The sequence below is a fragment of the Meriones unguiculatus genome, chromosome X (assembly GCF_030254825.1).
Source record: "Meriones unguiculatus strain TT.TT164.6M chromosome X, Bangor_MerUng_6.1, whole genome shotgun sequence".
NCBI classification, from domain to species: Eukaryota; Metazoa; Chordata; class Mammalia; order Rodentia; family Muridae; genus Meriones; species Meriones unguiculatus.
The window spans coordinates 1,864,962-1,888,203 of record NC_083369.1 but is presented as its reverse complement, the minus strand read 5'-3'; the positions used below and the strand labels follow the sequence as shown (position 1 = coordinate 1,888,203).

The following is a 23,242-nucleotide window of genomic DNA, read 5'->3' as shown; positions in this document are numbered from 1 at the left end:
CTATTTCTCTGAGATTTCCTCTTTTTGTGCATTTAATAAATGAATAAGATAGCTGTAAAGTCATTTTCCTGTGTTTCTGATGAATTGTAGTATCCACTGACTTTGGGGGTTGCTGGTGAAGCCATGATGTCCTGATTTTTGTTGGATGTGTTCTAATGGCAACCTGTGGATGCTTGTTTATCCATAACCTTCAGTGTTTGTTCCTGGATTCTGTAGTTCAGACTGGTGCAGTCTTTCTCTGATGTCTGGATAATTCTTCAGAAAGATGGGGGGTGTTCTATGGTTTCAGTGTGTGCATTAGTGTTTCAGCTGTACCTCAGGGAGGAAGGTCCGTTTTTGCTGAAAGACAAATATGAGCAAGCCTCTGCATGTGCGTGTGTGTAGATGTGTGACTTGAAGGACAGGGTGCTAGAGAACATAGAAGTCTGTAGTTTGAAGGAGGGGTGCCTTGCAGGCACAAAAGTTTGTAGGTGCTGGTGGTGACCATGATCACAATTTGCTTGTGAAATTCCCTGAACACCTCAGTGGCCTACAGGTTACTGTTATTTGGCTCTGACTGAGCTCCAGGAGTTACTTGCCTCAACTTCCCTGGTTGACATTCAGAGCAGGGGCTTCTATATTGAGAACACACTCCCAAGAATCCCTGTTTCCCACAGTTGGTGTTTGGGTGGAAGGGGTCTGATGTCTGGCTTCTGTATTAGGTGGACCATGGATCTGGGGCTCTGCAGGCTCTTGGAGGTGCACTCACTCTCTAGCAGGTCAAATCGGAAAGCACAGGGTTCTCTCTTTTCTCTGCTTTCAGTTTTGGTGTTGCTGGGATAAAATGTGGTTGAGCTTTATCAGCTCAGTGGTGCTGCATCTGCCAAACTTGGGAATTTAGCTGCAGCTGTGGAATTGGGAGGCTGGTCCAAGTGCCTGCTGGAAAGTCCTGGGGAGCTACAACTGTGTGGTCCACAGACCTAGATGGCCCGGCCGACCTGGTGTACCTGGGTGGTTTGATGGGTATGGCGACTTTGGTGGCTGTACAACTGGCTGTCCCTTACTGATGGATTGGGCAGCCCCTACAGTCATTGGCTGGGGAGGCCCTATGTAGACCATACAGCCCCTTGCAGACGCAGGACTGGGAGGATGCTACTGTGGATCAGGGACTTGGAAAACTGATGTGATTGGCAGCTATGGCTGAGAAGCTAGGAGCCCCGCCTCTGCTGTCTCATTTCCCAGGCAGTGAGTTCCATGCTAAGAGTCTCTGGCACTGTGGGCTGGCTCTGCTGAGGAGGAGAGAGGTCTGAAAAGGGGAAGTGCAAGGGTTTCGCATCTTTGCCACTCTGCGTCCCAGAAAAGTCTTCAGGTAACCTGAATCTAAATGGTCTCAGTTCATGTGATGTCCCTTCTCTTTCAGGAAGCCTCAATGTAGATTTTCTGGCTTTAGCTGCCCCTCCACTCACCAATTTCAGAGTTTCAGATCATCTTCCTCTCAGATACAGTGCATCCTGGTTGCTGCCATCTTGGCTTCTCCAGTAGACAGTATTTTAAAGGCACTGTTTTATTTCCACTATTAACAATATAAAATCACTATTTCTAGATCATGGTAGCATAATTTTTTTATGTAAGTCTGTGATTTTATTCGAGGCCTATTGTGATTTCTACTCTTTGTAGAACATGGAGAATAATAGACTTGGTTGGATATTTTCTAACTTTTACTCATAAAAGGGAGTCTTTACAGTGGTCAATTATTTTGTTTAAGGTCAAATAATAAATAAGCATCTGTCATAAATCACAATTCTAGACTTTCACTCTATTGATTTCTTAAGAAAACATTTTATATTATTTTTCCATAGAGTTTAATGTTTGTTTTGCTTACTATTTATTGTCAACTTGTGACAGCATTGAATCATTGAGAGGAGAAGCTTCAACTGTAGGCTTAGAATTGCTTAGATCAAATTGGCTTTTTGTCACTTATATGGAAGGTTGTCTTGATTGTTCATCAATGTAGGAAGGCCCATAGCATGTAATGTTGTGCCATGTTTTGGTGGCTGATCCTAGACTGTATATGAAAGCTAGCTAAGGCTGAGAGTGAGTGAGTGACTAATAAAGAGCATCCTTTTATAGTTTCTGTTTAAGTTTTTTCAGGAGTCCCTGCCTGAAATGACTTTCCAAGTTCATGGAGAATAATAATTTTCTTCTAGATTGCTTTTTATCTGTATTTTATTATAGCAGCAGAAGGGAAAATGGAACAATGTTCTTTCTATTATAACTTGAATTAACATGTTCATTATTCACCTATTATACAGAAGATGTCTTACAGATACAGTTGTGTCATATGTAAATTGCAATCAGTTTGGATTCTGTTATAATTTTGTACTTAAATGTTTAAGAATTGCATATAGTGCTTTCTATCACATGAAATTATATTTATCTATATTACCTAAGTAATTATTTATGAACAGGTTACCTTAAGTGGAGAAAAGCCATATTAATGTCTCAAATTTCTTTGAGATTACCACTTTTACACAGTCCATTTTTTTTCATCCATTAGAGTTCCTCTTTTGTCTAGAATTTCAACACTTAGAATCAAGAATTTGTACTTTCTCATTTATATTTTCTTTGTAATTCCTGTTGGTTTTCCTATTGCATGAGGATTTCAAGTTCTAATGGTAGATTGTGTTTTCACCATATGGTTCCAATTATCTATTTACTGTTAACAATTACAGAATCACATGGGAGATTGTACCTTTGACCATAACTGGGGTATTGTCTTGATTATATTAATATATGTAAGAAGACTCATCTTGTTTGTGGACCAGCAACTTGAAAAAGTCTGTTAAGCACTTGCATATATAAATTCATCACCCTTTGTTCATAATTACTGATGTCATGTGACTAGATCCTCCAAGTTTCCACTGCTGTGATGTTCTAGCTACTGTATGCCACAATAAACCCTTTCATCCTTAGGTTGCTTTTGCCTCAGTATTTTATTTTCATTTTACATTGTTATTACTATTATTATTGTCATCATTATTATTTACAATTTATTCATCTTTTGTATCAGTATTATATCACAACAGGAAAAGAATCCAAGGCACAGTCTTTTCACAGCCATTTTTTTATTGAGTCAGTTTACATCTCAGTCATAGGTCCCTCCCTCCTCTTCTCCCAGTTCCTCCCTCCCTCCTGCATTCTCCATCCCTTATTCCTCAGAAGAGAGAAGCCTCCCCATACACCCCAGGTCATCTATTCAAAGAAGGACTGAGTTCTTCCTCATCCCCTGTGGCCTGGTAGGGAAGCCCCATCAGGGGGAAGTGATCAAAAAGCAGGCAACATAGTTCTTGTCAAAGAAATACCCACTCCCCTCACTAATGAGCCTGAGATGTTCACTGGTTACTTTATAAATTGAGGACCTAGGTCCAGATGTTGCATTGTCCTTGGTAAGTGCTTCAGTCTCCACAACCCTAAGACCCACCTCATAGAAGAAAGCCAACCCCTATCACTATTAAGGATACTCTGATATTCTTGCAGACAGGAGCCTAACAGAGCTGTTTTCTGAGAGGCTCCACCCAGCAAAGGCTCAAAACAGATACTGAGACTCAAGCCAAAAGTTGGGTGAAGCATAGAGAGATAACTGGAATGAGGGGGCAGTGGTGATAAGTGGACCTAGAGGTGACCAAAGCTCCACAAGAAGACCATCAAAGCCACAGCCATTTTTTTTAACTGTCCTGCCTTCACTTCACAAAATATACCAGCAAAGTATATAATTCCTAGATTTTATATTATGTGTTCTTCCTGTGCTTTTTCTTTCAAGTGTGCTTTTCTGTCTATAGAAATTTTAACTTCTTCTTTTATCTGGAAACTTTCTGTTCTTTTACATTCCAAATTATAGAATGTTATGCTTTGCTAAGATGCTCCTGGGAAGGTGGTTCTTTATACGATGACCAACCACACTTTGTGCTTAAATGTGCTGCAACACTTATCACAAGGTGCTTTAAGATTTATGTGTGTCTGCTTCATTTTTACTATAGAGAGAGCTCTATGATAAGCTATGTTGGATCTATATCATCTTTGCATCTCCAGCACCCAGCCATGTCTAACACATCATATGTGTAAAAGAAGTGCTTTTGGAACAGGAAAAGAATGTACACTTCTTATTTACACACACACACACACACACACACACACACACACACAAACACATATATCACAGCTGTTGTTATACTGTTTATATGTCTAACCATCATTCATTTTCTCATGGCTGCTCTCAAATTTATTCATGACATTTTGCTTATTCACCCCAGCCCCACTGACTCTGATGTTGGTAATAGTGATAAAGATGAGACCCAGGTTCTTTGATTTATTATGTGTAGACATTCCAGTTTGGTTTGGTGCCAGAAACAGTGACAGCAGTTGTTATCATTTTTCTGTTGGCAAAATTTCTCCCAATATCAGGTCACAGATTAATTCTATAGATTAATTCTCTGATTCATGATTTGAGGCTTATGGCATAAAAGCCACTGCATATCTCTACGTATTATACAATATCAACTTTCTATAATGATACTTCTATTTTAAAAAATTTAAAACTAAGACAATTTCATAGACATATAGTTACAAAATTTTAAAACAAATGTAATAAAGTCCAGAAAATAGTCATATGGAAGCTTACTAAACTAATAACATTTGGATATGTCAGAAACAAACAGGGATGAAATATAAGTTGTGAACAAATAACCATACTAAACCTTCCCTCCTTTATGTATGTTTGTATTTTTGTTTGTTTTTCTTGAGAAAGACCACATAAAATCTAAGAAGTCAAATCTGCTATTTAGTAAGTTATAAAATATTAAACTGACAAATTAGCCTTTGGGAACTCAAATTAACATGTAATAATTTGCAGCCTTTAAAACATTAAAAGAAAAAAAACATTTTGATAAAGTATAAATGAAGAACTAGAAAGAATAATCGTAAGCCATCACATTTATAGTATATTTGCTAATGTACTTCTTAACAAGAACATTCACATTACATTTTTATCATGAATATGAACATCTGACTTCATAACGGAATAGAATCTTAGAAGAACTAAGAGACTTACTGAAAGACACAACTTGTTAACAGCAGAGCCAGGACTAAAATTAGGTTCCCTTTTCTCCCAGACTGATTTAACTGTATGTTATGTTGTTTCCCTTTGTTACCAGAAAACAAAGAAGCATTTTGAATGACCTTAGTACTCTGCGTAAATGAATTATAAAATGAAAAAATATCCTAAAGTCATTTTTTTAGAGGGAAAAACAATAGCACAAACAAGCTATAAATCTCAGCAACTGCCAGGAAGAGGATGAAGAAGAGTAATAAAAAAAATGGCTTTTAAGTTATAGTCATAAAAAGCAGGCAGGCATAGTAACAGATGTCTGCTAGCAGTTGTATGGGGGTAGAAGGATTTTACATAGAAAGAGTAAGAATTCTGAAGGTGTCAAGGAAAGCCAACTTAAGATCTTGGATAGGTTTTGTGGTAGATATAAATGAGAAGGAAATGAAAAGTTGTAAAGTTATTTTAGTTAACTCATAAAAGTGGCCAGGTTTGTGGTGAAGATCTTGGATTGACGAAGGATATTCTAAGGTATAAACATGCATTGATACTACTCCCATATTTTTGGCATATATTCCTATGTATCATTCTTCAAGATGGACTGTCTCCTAGACAAGTAATTAACAAGTGCAGCACAATTCTTTCTTAGGTAAAGGAAGAATATATATGTAGGATTTGGATTATTTTATGATCCTTTAAGACTGTAGAATGCTATATCTTAACACTAGCTATGATACAACTCATATCATGCTTATTTTAGTGAGTATCATGCCACAGAGTAGATTGGATAGAATAAAAAAGAAATCAAAAGTGAATAAAATTTAAATAAGTAGCTTGTTTCATCAAGAAAAAAGTTTCTCTTTAAAGTGCTTTGAATGAGCTTCATCAAAGCCGTAAGACTTCTACCATTTTTTCTCTAATGTGCCATGTGGAATCTTTAAGAAGTGAAATTGGTATACTTTAAAGTCAAACAGAAACAGGAGGCCAGATCCAAAGCTATACATGATTGGGAAAGTTCATTTTCAAAGACTGCCAAGCCTGTTAAGGCCTAACACTCTAATGTTTTTTTTCCAATTTATTTTTTAAATATTATTTTATTTTTATTAATTACAGTTTATTCACCTTGTATTCAAGCTGTAACCCCCTAACCCATCCCCTCCCAATCCCACCCTCCCTTCCTTTTCTTCTCCTATGCCCTTCCCCCAGTCCAATGATAGGGTGGTCCTCCCTCCCCTTCCATCGGACCCTAGTCTATCAGGTCTCATCATGACTGGCTGCATTGTCTTCCTCTGTGGACTGGTAAGGCTGATTCCCCTCAGGTGGAGGTGATCAAAGAGCCATCCCCTGAGTTCATGTCAGAGATAGTCCCTGTTCCAATTACTAAGGAACCTTCTTGGACGCTGAGCTGCCATGGACTACAAATGTGCAGGGATTCTAGGCTATCTCCATGCATGATCTTTGGTTGGAATATCAGTCTCACAAAAGACCTTTGTGTCCAGAATTTTTTGTTCTGTTGCCCTCATTGTAGAGCTCCTGTCCTCTCCACGTCTTCGTATCTACCCCTTCTTTCATAAGATTCCCAACATTCTGCCCAAATTTTGGCTGAGTCTCAGCATATGTTTTAATATCCTGCTGGGTAGAGTCTTTCAGAGGCCCTCTGTGGTAAGCTTCTCTCCTGATACGTGTTTTCTCCATCTTCCGATGTCAGTCCCATTTGCCTTTCTGAATGAAGATTGAGCATCTTGCCCAGGGTCCGATTTTTTTTTATTAGCTTTTTGAGTTTTTGCTAGAGTGTAAGCCGTTTCATTTACTAAAGAGGAGTTTTGCTGTGTTTCTCTATAAAATGATTACAAAATGTGGGGATTTAGAAGTACCATAATTATTCTTACAAATGATTGAAATACTCTAAATGTATCTTTTATTCACCAGATACACTTTGTCATCTAAGAATCTTGCTGCTGAATAAGCTCACCCTTTCCAGCTCTTTCTGAACTCTGACTGGATGGTTCAGCTCAGCTTTGCTGGCTCAAATTCCCATCTGTTCAGGGAGATTCAGTCTGGTTTCTCTTAAATTCTCACTGAAATGCTCTTCTTGGTCTCATACTAACTTTTGCAGCATCTTCTAATCTTCTGGCTCATTCTCATTCTCTAGTTCACTCTCTCTTTACCTGTGTCTAGCTTGTTTCTCTGCCAGCTGTCTTTGTAAAACTGCCACCTCTCTCTCTTGCACTGCTCTCTTAAGTCATCTATCTTTTTTGTCTGTTCTTGAGAGAGTTGAGCTTATATTTCTGACTCATTCTGTCAAATCTTTCTGTTGTCATTTTGTCTTTTCCTCAATTAGACATCATTTTCACACATGGCTTCTCCTTCTACTAACTAAACTTACAGACATTGTTTGGGATTAAAGGTGTACTAAGATTTTGTCTGTGTTCTAGCCAGATCATACTGTAATGCAGGACATGTCTGCATTTCAGCCAAATCACATAGACCTAAAAGGTCTTTGGAAGCTATCCTTTACCAGAACTGCCATGTTACTTGATTGAATTCCTCTACAGAATGCTAAACATTGCAAATTCTATTTTCACTGGCAATAGAGATATGAGCAAATGGTAATTCATAAATAAAAACATTACAGCGAAAGTAGTCAATTTGTTTAGTGTTCTATGTATGAGCAAGCACTTTTTTCTTTTTTTAATTTTATATTTTTTTCTTTATTAATTACACTTTATTCACTTTGTATCCCCCCTGTGTTTCCCTCTCTCCTCCCATCCCAATCCCTACCTTCCTCCACCCTCTGCATGCATGCTACTCCCCAAGTCCACTGATAGGGGAGGACTTCTTTTCCTTCCTTCTGATCCTAGTCAATTAGGTCTCATCGAGAGTGGCTGCATTGTCTTTTTCTGTGGCCTGGTAATGCAGCTTCCCCCTCAGGGGGAGGTAATTAAAAAGCAGGCCAATCAGGTCATGTCAGAGACAGTCCCTGTTCCTATTACAATGGAATCCACTTGGATATTGAACTGCCATCGGCTACATCTGTGCAGGGGGCTTAGGTTATCTCCATGAATAGTCCTTGGTTGGAATATCAGCAAGCATTTTTTTTTGTTTATTTATTTATTTTTTAATTTTATTTCTTTTATTAGTTACATTTTGTTAACTCTGTATTCCAGCTGTATCCCGATCCCTCATTCCTTCCCCAATTCTAACCTCCCTCCCTCATCTCCTCTCTGCCCCTTTCCAAGTCCACTGATAGGGGAGGACCTCCTCCCCTTTCATAAGACTATGTTTTGTCAGGTATCTTCAAGACTGGCTGCAAAGTCCTCCTCTGTGACCTAACAGGACTGCTCCTCCCTTGGGAGGTGGGGAGGTTAAAGAGACTGCCGTTGAGTTCTTGTCAGAAATAGTCCTTGTTCCTGTTACTATAGGAAACCAATTGGTTACTTAGCTATCACGGGTCGCATCTGAGCAGAGGTTCTAGGTTATATCCATTCATGGTCTTTGGTTGAGTGTCCATCTCAGAAAAGACCCTGTGCCCAGACATGTTTGGTCTTTGTGGAGCTCCTATCCTCTCCACATCAAACTCCCCTTCTTTCATACAATTCCCTGTACTCTGCCAAAGGTTTGGTTATGAGTCTTAGTATCTGCTTTGAAACACTGCTAGGTAGAGTCTTTCAGATGCCTTCTGTGGTAGACTCCTGTCATACATTCAATGCATATCCCGTTTGTCTTTCTAAATGAGGATTGATCATCTTACCCCATGTCTGCTTTCTTGATTATCTTCTTTAGGTGTATAGATGTCATTATGTTTATCATATCTTGTATGTCTATATAAGTGAATATATTCCATGTTTGTCTTTCTCCTTCTGAAATACTACACTCAGAATGATCTTTTCTAGATCCCACCATTTGCCTGTAAATTTCATGATTGCCTCATTTTTCATTGCTGAGTAGTATTCCATTGTGAAAAATAACACAATTTCTGTATCCATTCCTCAGGTGATGGACACCTGCATTGTTTCCAGGTTCTGGCTATTACAAATAAAGCTGCTACAAACCTGGTTGAGCAAATTTCCTTGTTTTGTACTTGAGCAAATTCTGGGTATATACCTAGCAGTGCTATAGCTGGGTCTTGAGGAAGCACTATTCCTAATTGTCTGAGAAATTGCCAGATTGACTTCCAAAGTGGTTGTACCAGTTTACATTCCCACCAGCAATGGAGGAGGGTTCCCCTTTCTCCACAACCACTCCAGCATGTGTTGTCACTTGAGTTTTTCATCTTGGCCATTCTGATGGGTGTAAGGTGAAATCTCAGGGTCATTTTGATTTGCATTTCCCTGATGGCTAATGAGGTTGAGCAACTCTTTACCTGTTTCTCTTCCATTCGATGTTCCTCTACCGAGAATTCTCTGTTTAGCTCTGTTCCCCATTTTTTAATTGGATTACTTGGTTTGTTGCTTTTCTGCTTCTTTAGTTCTTTATATATACTGGATATTATCACTCTGTCAGATAAAGGGTTGATCAAAGACCTTTCCCAATCTGTAGGCAGTCGTTTTGTTTTGATGATGGTGTCCTTTGCTTTACAGAAGCTTTTCAGTTTCATGAGGTCCCATTTATTGATTGTTGCTCTTAGAGCCTGTGCTGGTGGTGTTCTGTTCAGAAAGTTGTCTCCTGTGCCAATGAGTTCTAAGCTGTTCCCCACTTTTTCTTCTAACCGATTTAGCGTATCTGGATTTATGTTGAGGCCTTTGATCCACTTAGACTTTAGTTTTGTGCAGGGTGATAAATATGGATCTATTTTCATTTTTCTGCATGTAGACCTCCAGTTAGACCAGCACCATCTGTTGAAGATACTATCTTTTTTCCATTGAATGGTTTTGGCTGCTTTGTCAAAAATCGAGTATACATAGGTGTGTGGGTTTACTTCTGGGTCTTCTATTCGGTTCCATTGATCCTCCTTTCTGTTTCGACTCCAATTCCATGGAGTTTTTATTACTATTGTTCTGTAGTACAGCTTGAGATTGGGGATGGAGATATCTCCAGATGATCTGTTGTTGTACAGGATTGTATTGGAGGTTCTGGGGTTTTGTTTCTCCATATGAAGCTGAGAATCTTTTTTTTTTCAAGGTCTGAAAAGAATTGAGTTGTTATTTTGATGGGAATTGCGTTGAATCTGTAGATTGCTTTTGTAAGGATGGGCATTTTCACAATGTTAATCCTACCAATCCATGAGCACGGGTGATCTTCCATCTTCTGATATCTTCTTCAATTTCTTTCTTCAGAGACTTGAAGTTTGCTCAAACATGTCTTTCACTTGTTTGGTTAGTGTCACCCCAAGGTAATTTATGTTATTAGTGGCTATTGTGAAGGGTGTTGTTTCCCTAATTTCTTTCTCGGCCCTATTGTCTTTGGTATACATGAGGGCTTCTGATTTTTTTGAGTTGATTTTGTATCCAGCCACTTTGCTGAAGATGTTTATCAGCTGAAGGAATTCTCTGTTTGAATTTTTGTGGTCACTCATGTATACTATCATATCATCTGCGAATAGTGACACTTTGACCTCTTCCTTTCTGATTTGTGTCCAATTGATCTCCTTTAGTTGTCTTATTGTTCTAGCTAGGACTTCAAGTACTATGTTGAGATATGGAGAGAGTGGGCAGCCTTGTCTTCTCCCTGATTTTAGTGGGATTGATTTAAGTTTCTCTCCATTGAGTTTGATGTTGGCTATAGGCTTGCTGTATATTGCCTTTACTATGTTTAAGTATGTGCCTTGTATTCCTGATGTTTCCAAGACTTTAAACATGAATGGGTGTTGGACTTTCTCAAATGCTTTTTCGGCATCTAAGGAGATGATCATGTCACTTTTCTCCTTCAGTTTGTTTAAGTGGTGCATTACATTGATGGATTTCCATATGTTGAACCACCCTTGCATGCATGGGATGAAGCCTACTTGGTCATGGTGGATGATATCTTTGATGTGTTCTTGGATTCGGTTTGCAAATATTTTATTGAGTATTTTTCCATCAATGTTCATAAGAGAGATAGGTGTGAAGTTCTCTTTCTTTGTTGGGTTTTTTGTGGTTTAGGTATCAAGGTGACTGTTGCTTCATAGAATGGGTTTGGTAATGTTCCTTCTGTTTCTATTTTGTGGAATAGCTTGAGGAGATTTGGTATTAGCACTTCTCTGAAGCTCTGGTAGCATTCTGCACTGAAACCATCTTACACAGGGCTTTTTTTTTTTTTTGGAGGAGAGACTGTTAATGACTGCTTCACTTTCCTTGGGGGATATAGGGCTATTCAGTCTTTCTACCTGATCTTGACTTAATGTTGGTAGATGGAATCTATCAAGAAAATTCTCCATTTCATTTAGATTTTTCAAATTTTGTGGCATATAGGCTTTTGTAGTATGACCTAATGATTGTTTGGACTTCCTCAATGTCTGTACTTATGTCACCCTTCTCCTTTCTGATTTTGCTGATTTGGATAGATTCTCTCTGCTTTTTAGTTAGTTTGGCTAAGGGTTTGTCTATCTTGTTGATTTTTATCAAAGAACCAGCTTTTTGTTTCATTGATTCCTTGAAGAGTTTTATTTGTTACTAATTGATTGATTTCAGCCCTGAGTTTCATTATTTCTAGCCTTCTGCTCCTCTTGGGTGTATCTGCTTCTTTTTTTTTTTTCTAGGGTTTTCAGTTGGGCCATTAAGTTGTTTGTATGTGATGTTACGAAGTTCTTCTTGCAGGCACTTAGTGCTATAAATTTTCCCCTGAGCACTGTTTTCAATGTGTCCCATAAATTTGGCTATGTTGTGTCTTCATTTTCATTGAATTCTAAGAAGTCTTTAATTTCTTTCTTTATTTCTTCCTTAACCCAGCTGTAATTGAGTAGCATGTTGTTCAGTTTCCATGTGCGTGTAAGTTTTTTGTTATTTCTGTTGTTGTTGATGTCCAGCTTTAGTCCATGGTGGTCTGATAGAATACAAGGGATTATCTCAATCTTTTTGTATCTGTTGAGGCTTGCTTTGTGACCAGCTATATGGTCTATTTTGAAGAATGTTCCATGTGGTGCTGAAAAGAAGGTATACTCTTGAGTTTGGGTGAAAAGATCTGTAGACATCTATTAGGTGATTTAGGGACTCTGTAAATGGTTTTATTTCCCTATTTGGTTTCTGTCTAGTTGATCTGTCCCTTGGTGATAGTGGGGTGTTGAAGTCTCACTCTATTAGGGTATTGGGATCAATGTGTGATTTCAGCTTTAATAATGTTTCATTTATGGATGTAGGTGCTCTTGTATTTGGTGCATAGATGTTCAGAAATGTGATGTCTTCTTGGTGAATTTTTCCTTTGATGAAAATGTAGTGGTCATCTATGTCTTTTTTTTTATTAGTTTTGGTTGAAAATCTATTTTATTAGATATTAGGATAGCCACTCCTGCTTGTTTTTTGGGTCCATTTGCTTGGAAAACTGTTTTCTAGCCTTTTACTCTGAGGTAGTATTTATCTTTGTTGCATAGGTGTGTTTTATGGATGCAGCAGAATGTTGGATCCTGTTTCCACACCCATTCTATTAGTCTGTGTCTTTTTATTGGAGAGTTGAGTCCATTGATCTTGGCAGATAATAATGACCATTGAATGTTATTTCCTATTATTGTAGAGCTGGCGATGTTACTACGACTCATTGCTTATTTGCTTTTGATTTTTGTTGGAAATTATCTTTAACCTATGTTTTCCTGGGTGTAATTGTTTTCATTGGATTGGTATTTTCCTTCTAGTATCTTCTGTAGGGCTGGTTTGTTGTTTAAATATTGCTTAAATTTAGTTTTGTCATGGAATATTTTGTTTTCTCCATCTATGTTGATTGAAAGGTTGCTGGGTATAGTAGTCTAGGTTGGCATCTGTGGTCCCTTAGAGCCTGCATGTTATCTCCCCAGGCCCTTCTGGCTTTCATAGTTTCTGATGAGAAGTCTGGTGTGATTCTGATAGGTCTGCCTTCATATGCTACTTGGCCTTTTTCCCTTGCTGCTTTTAATATCTTTTCTTTGTTCTGTAGATTCAGTGTTTTGATTATGATGTGGCGTGAGGAGTTTCTTCTCTGGTCTAGTCTATTTGGTGTTCTGTACTCCTCTTGTATGTTTGTGGACATCTCTTTCTTTAGGTTGGGAAAATTTTCTTCTATGATTTTCTTAAAAATATTTTCTGGACCTTGGAGCCTGGAATCCTCTTCTTCTTCAATTCCTATTATTCTTAGATTTTGCTTTTTCATAGTGTCCTTGATTTCTTGGATGATTTGTGTTTGGGATTTTTCTGATTTTACTTTTGCTTTGAGAGAAGAATCAATTTCTGCGAATGTACCTTCAGCACCCGAGATTCTCTCTTCCATCTCTTGTATTCTGTTAATGATGCTTACTTACCTTTGTGGTTCCTTCTCTTTTCTCTAAGTTCTTCAGTCCCAGGGTTTTCTCAGTTTGTGTTTTCTTTATTGATTCTAATTCTGTTTTCATGTCTTACAACATTTCCTTCATCTGTTTGAATGTCGATTCCTGTGTATCCAAGATGGTCTCTATTTTTTTGTTTGTTTCCTCTCTTAGTGCCACTACTTCTGCCTCTAATTGTTTGGCTATATTTGCATGTGTTTCTTTAAGAATTTCTTTGTTCACTTCGTTTTTCTTTGTTTTCATTTGGGAGGCCATATCTTTAAGAGATTTATTTGTTTCTTCTTTAACTGTTTGAATCTATATGAGTATTTCTCTGAGAGATTTGTTGGTTCCCTCTTTATGCGCCTCAAATAACTGGATAATCATAGCTTTAAAATCATTTTCTTGTGTTTCTAATGAGTTGGAGTGTCCAATAATTTTGGGGGTTGCCAGTGAAGCCATGATATCTTGATTTGCGTTGGTTGTGTTCTTTCGCTGACCTCTGGCCATTTGGTTATCCGTAGTGTTCACTGTCTGTTCCTGGATTCTGCAGGTCAGACTGGTTTTTCTCTGGTGTCTGGAGAATTCTTCAGGAAAATGGGGGAGGTCTAGTGGTTTCAGTGTGTGCGTTGGTGATTCAGCTATACCTGTAGGAGGAAAGTTCGCAGGCGCAGAAGGACAAATGCCGGGGTAGTGTGTGTTTGAGTGTGTGTACTTGTGGGTGTGTCCTAAGGAACAGGGTGTTGGAGAATGAAGAACCCTTCAGTGTGTGACAGGGGTGCTTTGCAGGCACTAAAGGTGATGCAGGCGCTAAGGGATCATAAGTGCTGTTGAAGAATTCGGGCGTGTATTGATTTTGCGGGTCTGCGGGTCTTTGGTGGCTATCCAGCTGGTTTTCTGCCACTGAGGGGTTGGATGGTCCATAAAATCATTGGCTGGGCAACCCTGTGTAGTCAGTGCTGCCACTTGCAGACTTGGGATCTGGGAAGGTTGTACTGTGGATCTGAGTCTCTGTGGGTAGCACTCTTTGGGCATGCACTCTGGCGGGGTGGAGTTTCGTGGTGCATGCACTCAGGTGTGACCAGGTGATGGTTGTAGTGGGAGGTGCATTCCTAGGGTCCAGAGCTCGGCAAGAGGGCACTAGGTGGGGTGTGGTCTCCTTTGAGTGGTGGTGTTCAACAGGTTGTTACAGCTCTCCGCTGCTGCTGCTGCTGCGGGGTCTGGAGCCCTGCCTCCCTGCCTCCATCATCTGGGGTCCCAGACACTGAGCTTTGTGGCTTTGGGATCCAGGAAGGATTGTATTGTGGATCTGACACTCTGTGGTTGGCTTTCTGTGGTTGGGCCTGTGCTCTGGCTCTGGCAGTGGGTGCACTCCTCCTGTGAGGAGGTTTCTGGTGTTATTGTGCTCTGGCCACTTGGGACGTGAGCTCCGTGCATTTCTGTGGCAGTCTTGTGGCAGCGGAATGGGGGAAGGGGACGCTCCTCTGGGCCAGAGGGCCCTGGGCCAGGCCCAGGTGGGATATGTGTCCGAGGAGGGGGTGTGTTCAACGGGCAGTTACAGCTGTCTGTTGCGGTAAGGGGCCCAGAGCACTGTCTCTGTTGTCTTAATCCCCTGGATGTGAGCTTTGCACTCAGCTGCCTGGTACTGTGTGCAGGTTTCCCTGTGGGAGGTCCAGACAAGGGAAGCGCCCTATTTCCTTCCCAGAGAAGTCTGTGCCCAATCTAAATCTACAAGCACTCCATGCTTCTGTGGTGTCCCCTCTCTTTAGAAAGCCCGAAAGTCCGAATTCTTACTTTGATTGAATCTCCACTCACCAATTCCAGTGATTCATGTCCTCTGCCTCTCCAAAATGGTGCACTCTGTTCGCCGCCATCTTGAACCAACCTCCAGCAAGCATTTTTAAATGAAATGAACTAATAAAATTATCCAAATCCTGGCTGTAGCACCCTTTCTCATCTACTCCCAGTCCCACTCTCCATTCCTCTTCTCCTCCTATGCCCCTCCCCTAGTTCACTGATAGAGGAGGTCCTCCTTCTCTACCTTCTGATCCTAACATATTGGTTTTCATCAGGACTGGCTTTATCCTCTTCCTCTGTGGCTTGGATAAGCTGCCCCACTAGGGGGATAGAGTATATGTCAGAGAATCCCTCAATGGCTTTCTGATTTTTAATTTTACTTTTAATTTATTTTTACAACCCAGTTGTAGTCTTCTCCCTCCTCTTCTCCTAGTCCCACCTTCCCTTCCTGTTTTCCTAAACCCCTCCCCTACTCTATAGAAAAGGGGAGTCCACACCCACACACCCTAGCATATTAAAGTTCAAATTGCATCAGAAATGAGCATTTCCTCTTCCCCTGTGGCCTAGTAAGGTATCCCTGTGATGGGAAAGTGATCAAAAAGCAGGCAACAGAGTCCATGTCTGAGTCAACCCTCTTTCCACTTACCAGGGAACCTATATAAGGACTGAGCTGCCTATCTGCTATATCTGTGTAGGGGCATAGGTCTATGCATGGATCTTGCTTGGTGCTTCAGTCTCCATAAGCCTCCCCTGGAACCTGATCAGTTAACTCTGTTGATATTCTTGTGGAGCTCCTGTTCCCTCTGGGTCCTTCTATCCTTCCCTCCACTCTATCACAAGGCTCCCTGTACTCCATCCAATGATGGATTTTAGGTCTCAGCATCTGTTTCCATCAGCTGCTGGGTGGAGCAACTCAGAGAACAGCTATGACAGGTTTCCATTTGTAAGCAAAGACGAGTATCATCACGCTCTAACTAGACACAACTCCTAGTGGAGGGAGGGGAACACCATCCCAGCCACAAACACTTCAATCCAAAATATACCCTGTCTACAAGATGTGCAGTGACAAAAATAAATCAGAGATTGAGGGAATGTCCAACCAATGATTGGCTTAACCTGAGTCTCACCCCATGGGAGATAGCCAGTCCTCGACACAATTAACAGTAGTCTGCTATGCATTGATTTATCTTTAATAGTAGACATTCTTTAATTTTCATTCTCCAATATGAATAAATTTATATTATTTAAGGAAAAATTTCAGTTTAGGTTACTAGAAATTAGCTTTATTTTGTGACACAACAATTTTAGAGATATCAGTTAGAAATGAGAACAAGGCAGGAGCTGACACATTCATTCTTATAGTTTTTTTCATGTGATTCTTCTTTGAGAGTTTTCTCTCCTAATAAGTATTTTTGCAAGTAAAGTATAATCTATCAATTTATTAAGGTATTAATCATGGTAAATCTTGCTTCTTTTTCCATGATCAGAAGGATCGCCTTTCTTCTGTTTTTCTTTCCTTAATCTTATTATTACCACTTTTAATTCTGCCTATTGTACTTTTTATAGCAATACACACTTGATGTTACATTAGTCATTTAGTTGTCTTAGTTACATTTTTATTGCTGTGATAAAACACCTTTGTCAAATGTACTGATAAAAGAGACAGTTTATTTGGGTGTTTACATTTTCAGAATGTGAGTCCATGACTATCATGGCAATAGACAGGTGTGGTGCTAGAGCTGGAGCTAAGAGATTCCATCTCATCCACAAGCAAAAGGCAGAAACAGGAGAGAGAGAGAGAGAGAGAGAGAGAGAGAGAGAGAGAGACAGACAGACACAGAGAAAGAAGAGCAAAAAGAGATGTAGAAAATGAAAATGGCTGAAATCTTTTGATACCCCAAAGCCCAACTGCAGTAAAACACCTCCTTCATCAAGACCACACCTCCTAATCTTTCCCAAATTGTTTCAGCAACTGGGGACCAAGAATTCAAATACCTATGCTTATGGGAGCCATTCTTTTTCAGCCACCAAACTAGTACCATTCTCAATCTTGTTACTATGAGTACCAGTTCAGAAAATATAGGGTTTATAAGAGAAAACATGAAGCTATGTGTAAGCGAGAAGAAACTTGTATAACTTTTCTTTTTTATACTTATTACCAGAGAGGTAATTTTCTTTTTCATGTAATGCTAATTTAGAGATCTCAAAGAACATGAACTGCTTTTATGAATGTATATCTATAATTCTTAGAAACAAAAATCAGAAAGACTCTTTGTAAAACACAAAATTATCTTATGCTTATCTTGACCAAATATTTCATATTGATATTCTACTTATTGCCGTGAGAGTGTACACTTCTCTGGGATACATTGGTGCCAGAATGGTAATAATCAAAATTAAGACATTTGTATTAAGACAAATGAACAGAACAAAATTATCTTTTAAGTGACCTAAACTACATTCCATTTATTGAAAACAATTTCAGTTCTGTTTTTGAAACTTTTTACCTCTTCAAAAATTCTGTTTTGTCCATCTATGAAATGAACTTTTACAGGTTGAACACATATAAGTCATAGTAATATTTTTTAGTTGTTTTTACATTTGGTTTTATCCACATTGAAGTGCAGGGAGTTTGCTATTGTTCTGAAAACTGGGGAAATGACCTTCATTTTGATCAGTTTCCTCGTGATTTGTGTTTAATAAGTCTAAATGTGTTAAATACCTATCTACTTTTAGAACTTTATTCATTTCTCATTTTCCTAAGCAAAGACTATAATTATATAATGAATAAAAATAAGATGATGCAAGTGAGATGGAGTGTTTTAATATGTGAAAAATTATTATGGAAATGAGGATATCATACAAGTACAATAAAATTATTTTTTCAGGATGCATCCTTGTACAATATTTCTGAGTAAATGCATTTATCTGAATATTCATGGGAAATGTTAAACTTTGTGGGAGAGTATACCAAGGAATAAAGACTTTATTAGGAACAATGTTAGTTGTCTCTAAAGAATGCTCGAATGAAATAGGCTTTCTGCTCTCTAAAAAGGTCATGAATATTTTCAGCTGAATCTTTCTTTTAATATTTTTATTTCTTTGAGAGTAAAAACAGTGAGTGACGGGAGCAATCATTCATAATTGTCATGATCAGATGAAAATGAGCCAAAGTTACATTTCTACTATAATGTGGTGAGAAGCCAAAGTTTATCATCCAGAAAGGGAAGGAAAGGTCTCTAATATCAATTATTTAGGAATGTTTTTACTAACATCTTTGATCAATTAAATTATTACTCTGTTGAATTTTACCAAGATCAAACATTCTTGCTCACAATGAGAAACAGTTGTGTTACGAGGATTGGGAAAATATCAGTATCATAAAGATAGAATTACAACAAAAGGAACAAATAATTGAGGACATATATTGTTTGCAGGACAAAAAGTTCCCTCATCAAATACATCAAATACTCAAGTTACATTATTTCAGTAAAATACAAATTGAACCATTTATTTTTATCAACAATTTGCTTTTTTGTCCTGCCAGATAACACATTATTCTGAGCTGGGTACATAAATAACATAAATTTAAAACTCTCCCCAGCTGGACTTCATAAAAAAATTCTCATATACTCAGTTTTTATCTTCTGATAAAAAAATATAGAAAACCTTTCTTGGTGTCTTCAAACTAGTTTCTAGATAATAAATCTGATAGTGTACGAGACGTGATGCTAAAACCAGTTTGAATGCAATAAACTTACCTAATATACAAAACACTTTCTTTTTGAAATACTTGGTAATAATTTTATAAAATCATGATGATTTCCAAGATATTGATACTCAATGAAAGATAATATTTTTTCTCTTATAAATGTATTTCTTTGCACAGGTCATTCATTCCAGAAGATTGTTTAGCCTCTACCATGGGATATTAATTGATCAAAGGAGTAGTTGTGAGCAAAGCAAACATGATATTGACCTTTATGAAGTTTACGTGCTCTCTTAGATAGCTTTTCAAAAATATTTACAACTAATAAATTTTCCCTTCTTTTTGACAGTAACTTTTGTGAAAACCAGAGTTTTGACCAGCATATATAGCTGAATATATATAGCTAGTTTTGTGGTCACAACACATGTAATTCTAGCATGTAAATTTTTGGAGAAATTATACATCTATTAACTCATCTACATTTTTCCTGTTATTAGTTAAAATTCCTAATCATTATAATTTTAAATCATAAATCTGGAACCTTTGACAATGTCCTAAAATCAGAGTAAAGGGAGGTAATTACTGAATATTTTTTTGCCAGACAAATTTGTGACTTTGAGTTTATTAACTTTAAGTTACAATAATTTTAAAGGTACAATAGGGTCTCATATTGCAGAAATAATATGTAAAACTATACAATAAACTAGTCAGGGTAGGGCTGATATAATAGCAGTTAACAAGAAGGCTAGAAATCAATGTGCATCAGTCCAGGTCACACTTGCTTTCATTATTTTGGTTTAAGACATTAAAACAGTGGTTAGATGCCATGAAGTAGGTGGCAATGCCTTAACTGTATGTGTCTTGTTAGGCCCAAGGGCCTCTTCTATCTTTGTCAAGGAGAGTGCTAACCTTCTCTCATTTTTTTGAAATGAATAAGATTAATTGATTTACATTAACATCTATGATTTTTTTTCTTATTAGTTACAATTTGTTAACTCTGTATCCCAGCTGTATCCTGCTCCCTCATTCCCTCCCAATCCCACCCTCCCTCTCTCATCTCCTCCCTGCCCCTTTCCAAGTCCACTGATAAGGGAGGACCTCCTCCCCTTTCATCTGACCCTGTTTTATCAGGTATCTTCAGGACTGGCTGCAAAGCCCTCCTCTGTGGCCTAACAGGACTGCTCCTCCCTTGGGGGGGGGGAGGTCAAAGAGCCAGTCATTGAGTTCCTGTTAGAAATAGTCCTTGTTCCCCTCACTTTGGGAAACCAATTGGTTACTGAGCTACCACAGGCTACATCTGAGCGGAGGTTCTAGGTTATATCCATACATGGTCCTTGGTTGAGTGTCAATCTCAGAAAAGACCTTGTGCCCAGATATATTTGGTCCTTGTGGAGCTCCTATCCTTTCCCCATCAGACTAACTCCCCTTCTTTCCTATGATTTTCTGTATTCTGCTGAAGGTTTGGTTATGAGATTTAGTATCTGCTTTGAAACACTGCTAGGTAGACAAATGGGATGTGCATTGAACGTATGACAGGAGCCTTCTCTCCTTTCATACAACACCTGAATTTTTTTTCTGTAGCTTTCATATGATAAATGATCAGTAAATTCTTACAGCTTGAAGAAAGGACAACACAAAGTAGTTGAGTGAACACGAACATGTTTAGTCTAGATTTCATTCTCTTATCAAATCAACACAGTTTATGTAAAATTTACATCACTTAATGGACTTCAGCTTCTACAACTACATAAAATCAGTGTAATCAAGTTCTTGAAATATGTTTCTCTAAAAAAATCCATCAAAATATGTCCAAAGGAAACTGAGAATATTATCTTCAGAATATTTAAATAAAGTGAATTTTAATTGCATCTATTTTAGCCTGTTTTCTTGTTGACTGCTTACAGTAAATGTTCCAAAATGTAAATGCATCTGCATATGTAGCTCAGTGGTAAGACATTTATCTGGTATTCAATCATTCCTGGAATCAATACACAGCAACATATACACACATACACACAGAGGAATACATACATGTGCTTATAAACATGAGCATTTAGAGATGTCAAAAGAAAAATAATAAGAGAATAAGCCAATTAACAACATTCAGCACACAAATCTTAATTTAGTCTGTAGTGCATATGTTTGCTACTTTTTGTCATTGTGCACAAGTATCTGATAAGAAGCCACTTAAGAGAGGAATGATTTATTTTTGCTCATGGATTATGTCCAGTCCATCACTGAAGGAGTGGTCTGGCTTCAGAAGCACGCTTTGGGTTTGTGGGCTATGAAACTCCATGCTCATAAATTGGCAGATCAGAAAGGAGAGCAGACTGAATGCCACTACTTATTTGGATTTTTTCCTATTCTCTCTTTATTCAGTCCTGGACCCTAGATAACACCTGAATTTATTTTAATTTTGTAGCAATTATACTAAGTTATGAAAAATGTCTCTTATTTACTGAAAGTTAAACTTCAAGGTCCCTTTTCTTCTGAAAATGAAAATACCGTGAGACTTGGCATCTTTATAATATTTCAGTTTAAGCCTTCCAAGGGATCTGTTCCCATTGCAAAATATTTACAAATTGTTTTATCTAGTATAATTAAATCCCAATAACACAGGAAGCTTATATCCTTCTATGTTTTTCTTCTTCTCATTTTATTTGTGCTGAAAGCAAATGTATTTAGGACAATTTTATCCTAAGTTTTTAAACTCAATCTTAAAAGTATGTACACAAGCGTCAACTAGGTACGTTATCCTAAGGCAGTTATATGGTATTTGCACAGGGTATCACCTTCAACCTGTTTTAAGGATACTAATGAATGATTCTTAAGATTTTTGGCAGAATGAGGACAGTTATAAAAAGGAACAGAAACACTGTACTGCCTGGCATCACTTTCTCAATTAACAGTGCTTTACATTAAAACTTTTACTCAGTGGAGTTGCTGACTATGCTAATTCTTAATTGCATTAAGCTTTGCTCATTTTTTCCCTAAGCCTACGTGCCAGGAATAGCATGAGAAAATGACAATTATCAGGGTCAATGGAAATCACATAGTATTGTTATGCTGTTTATATTATAATGTTTGTTTCTTCTGTATTCCTCAGGAGACTTTTGTCAAATTCTAAATCTTTCAGAACTATATGCGAAGATGTACAGAATTATCATGGACAGGTGTTTTTCAAATACATGGATATTGTTTGGCTCCTGAAAGAAAACATGAAGGACTGTCTCTCTTCTCAGAATCTAGAAGAGGTTTTTTTTTTTTTCTTTTTTTCCACAATAAGCAATCATAAATGGACTCTGTGTTTCTTGTCTGTAGATTTCTTATTTGCAAATCTAATTATACACTGAATTTTCTTTTAAATTTCAAAGCCACAGCTATCAGCCATTTAATGATCATACACAAATGCAAATAGAACACCTTCAAAGTGGAGAACTTTTGTGTACAATTTTAGTAGAGCTCCATTTGGCATGCATCATTTACTCTATCTAATAAAGAGGGAAACAAGGCAAAGACATTATTAAGACTTCATGGGAGCATTTTCTTTTCATGGCTAGAATACACAAAAGACAGGTGCCCTTGTCCTTTGGTTCGTACAATATTTTTGCCCCCTTTCATGTGATTTTCTCTGAGCCTTCAGAGTATGGGTTGCACTGTAGATGTGTCTATTGGAGTTGGGTTCTCCAAGACAACTCATTCATCACATTGTGAACAACTGAAGATATCTGCAACAATGTCTATCTGTTGCATCAAGTAACTTCTTTAATGAGTGATGTAGTAAGTATTTAGGATAGAGAACTTATTTTAGTGTAGGAAAATGACAATATAAATTATTCTCTATGCCCAGTCATGAGTAATAGACAAGATTTATGGAAATAGCCATGATTTTCCTCCTGTTAATAAGTCTTAAATCCAATTACATAGCTACTCATTTCCCCAGTATAAAAATACCACTATCGTACACTTGATATATTTTTTGATATTGGTCGTTGTTGTTTTAATTAGCCATTACAACTAGGAACAACTAATGATTTTTTTTTCTCCATGGGAAATTTGGATAGTGGCTTTCTATATTATAGCTAGTTCTCAGAAGCATTCCAGCTTGGTTCTAACTTCATTTTTTCAATTCCTGTGCAGGTATAAAATATCAACAATATGACTGACTCAAGAAGATCTGCATTATTAGAAAACCAGTTGATTTAGCAGCATGTAGGCAGGTACAGGCAATCAGTGACTGCTGAGAGAAGGA

At 37.9% G+C, this 23,242-nt stretch overlaps 1 protein-coding gene and 1 non-coding gene across 8 annotated transcripts in view; one reads left to right on the top strand and one right to left on the bottom strand.

Annotated features, from left to right (window-relative positions):
- Positions 1 to 23,242, top strand: part of Pcdh11x (protocadherin 11 X-linked) — a 630,344-nt gene that overhangs the window by 166,864 nt on the left and 440,238 nt on the right. The window lies entirely within an intron of this gene.
- LOC132650278 (U6atac minor spliceosomal RNA) lies at positions 19,796 to 19,921 on the bottom strand. The gene has a single exon (XR_009588648.1). It is a non-coding gene; the product is annotated as a U6atac minor spliceosomal RNA (small nuclear RNA).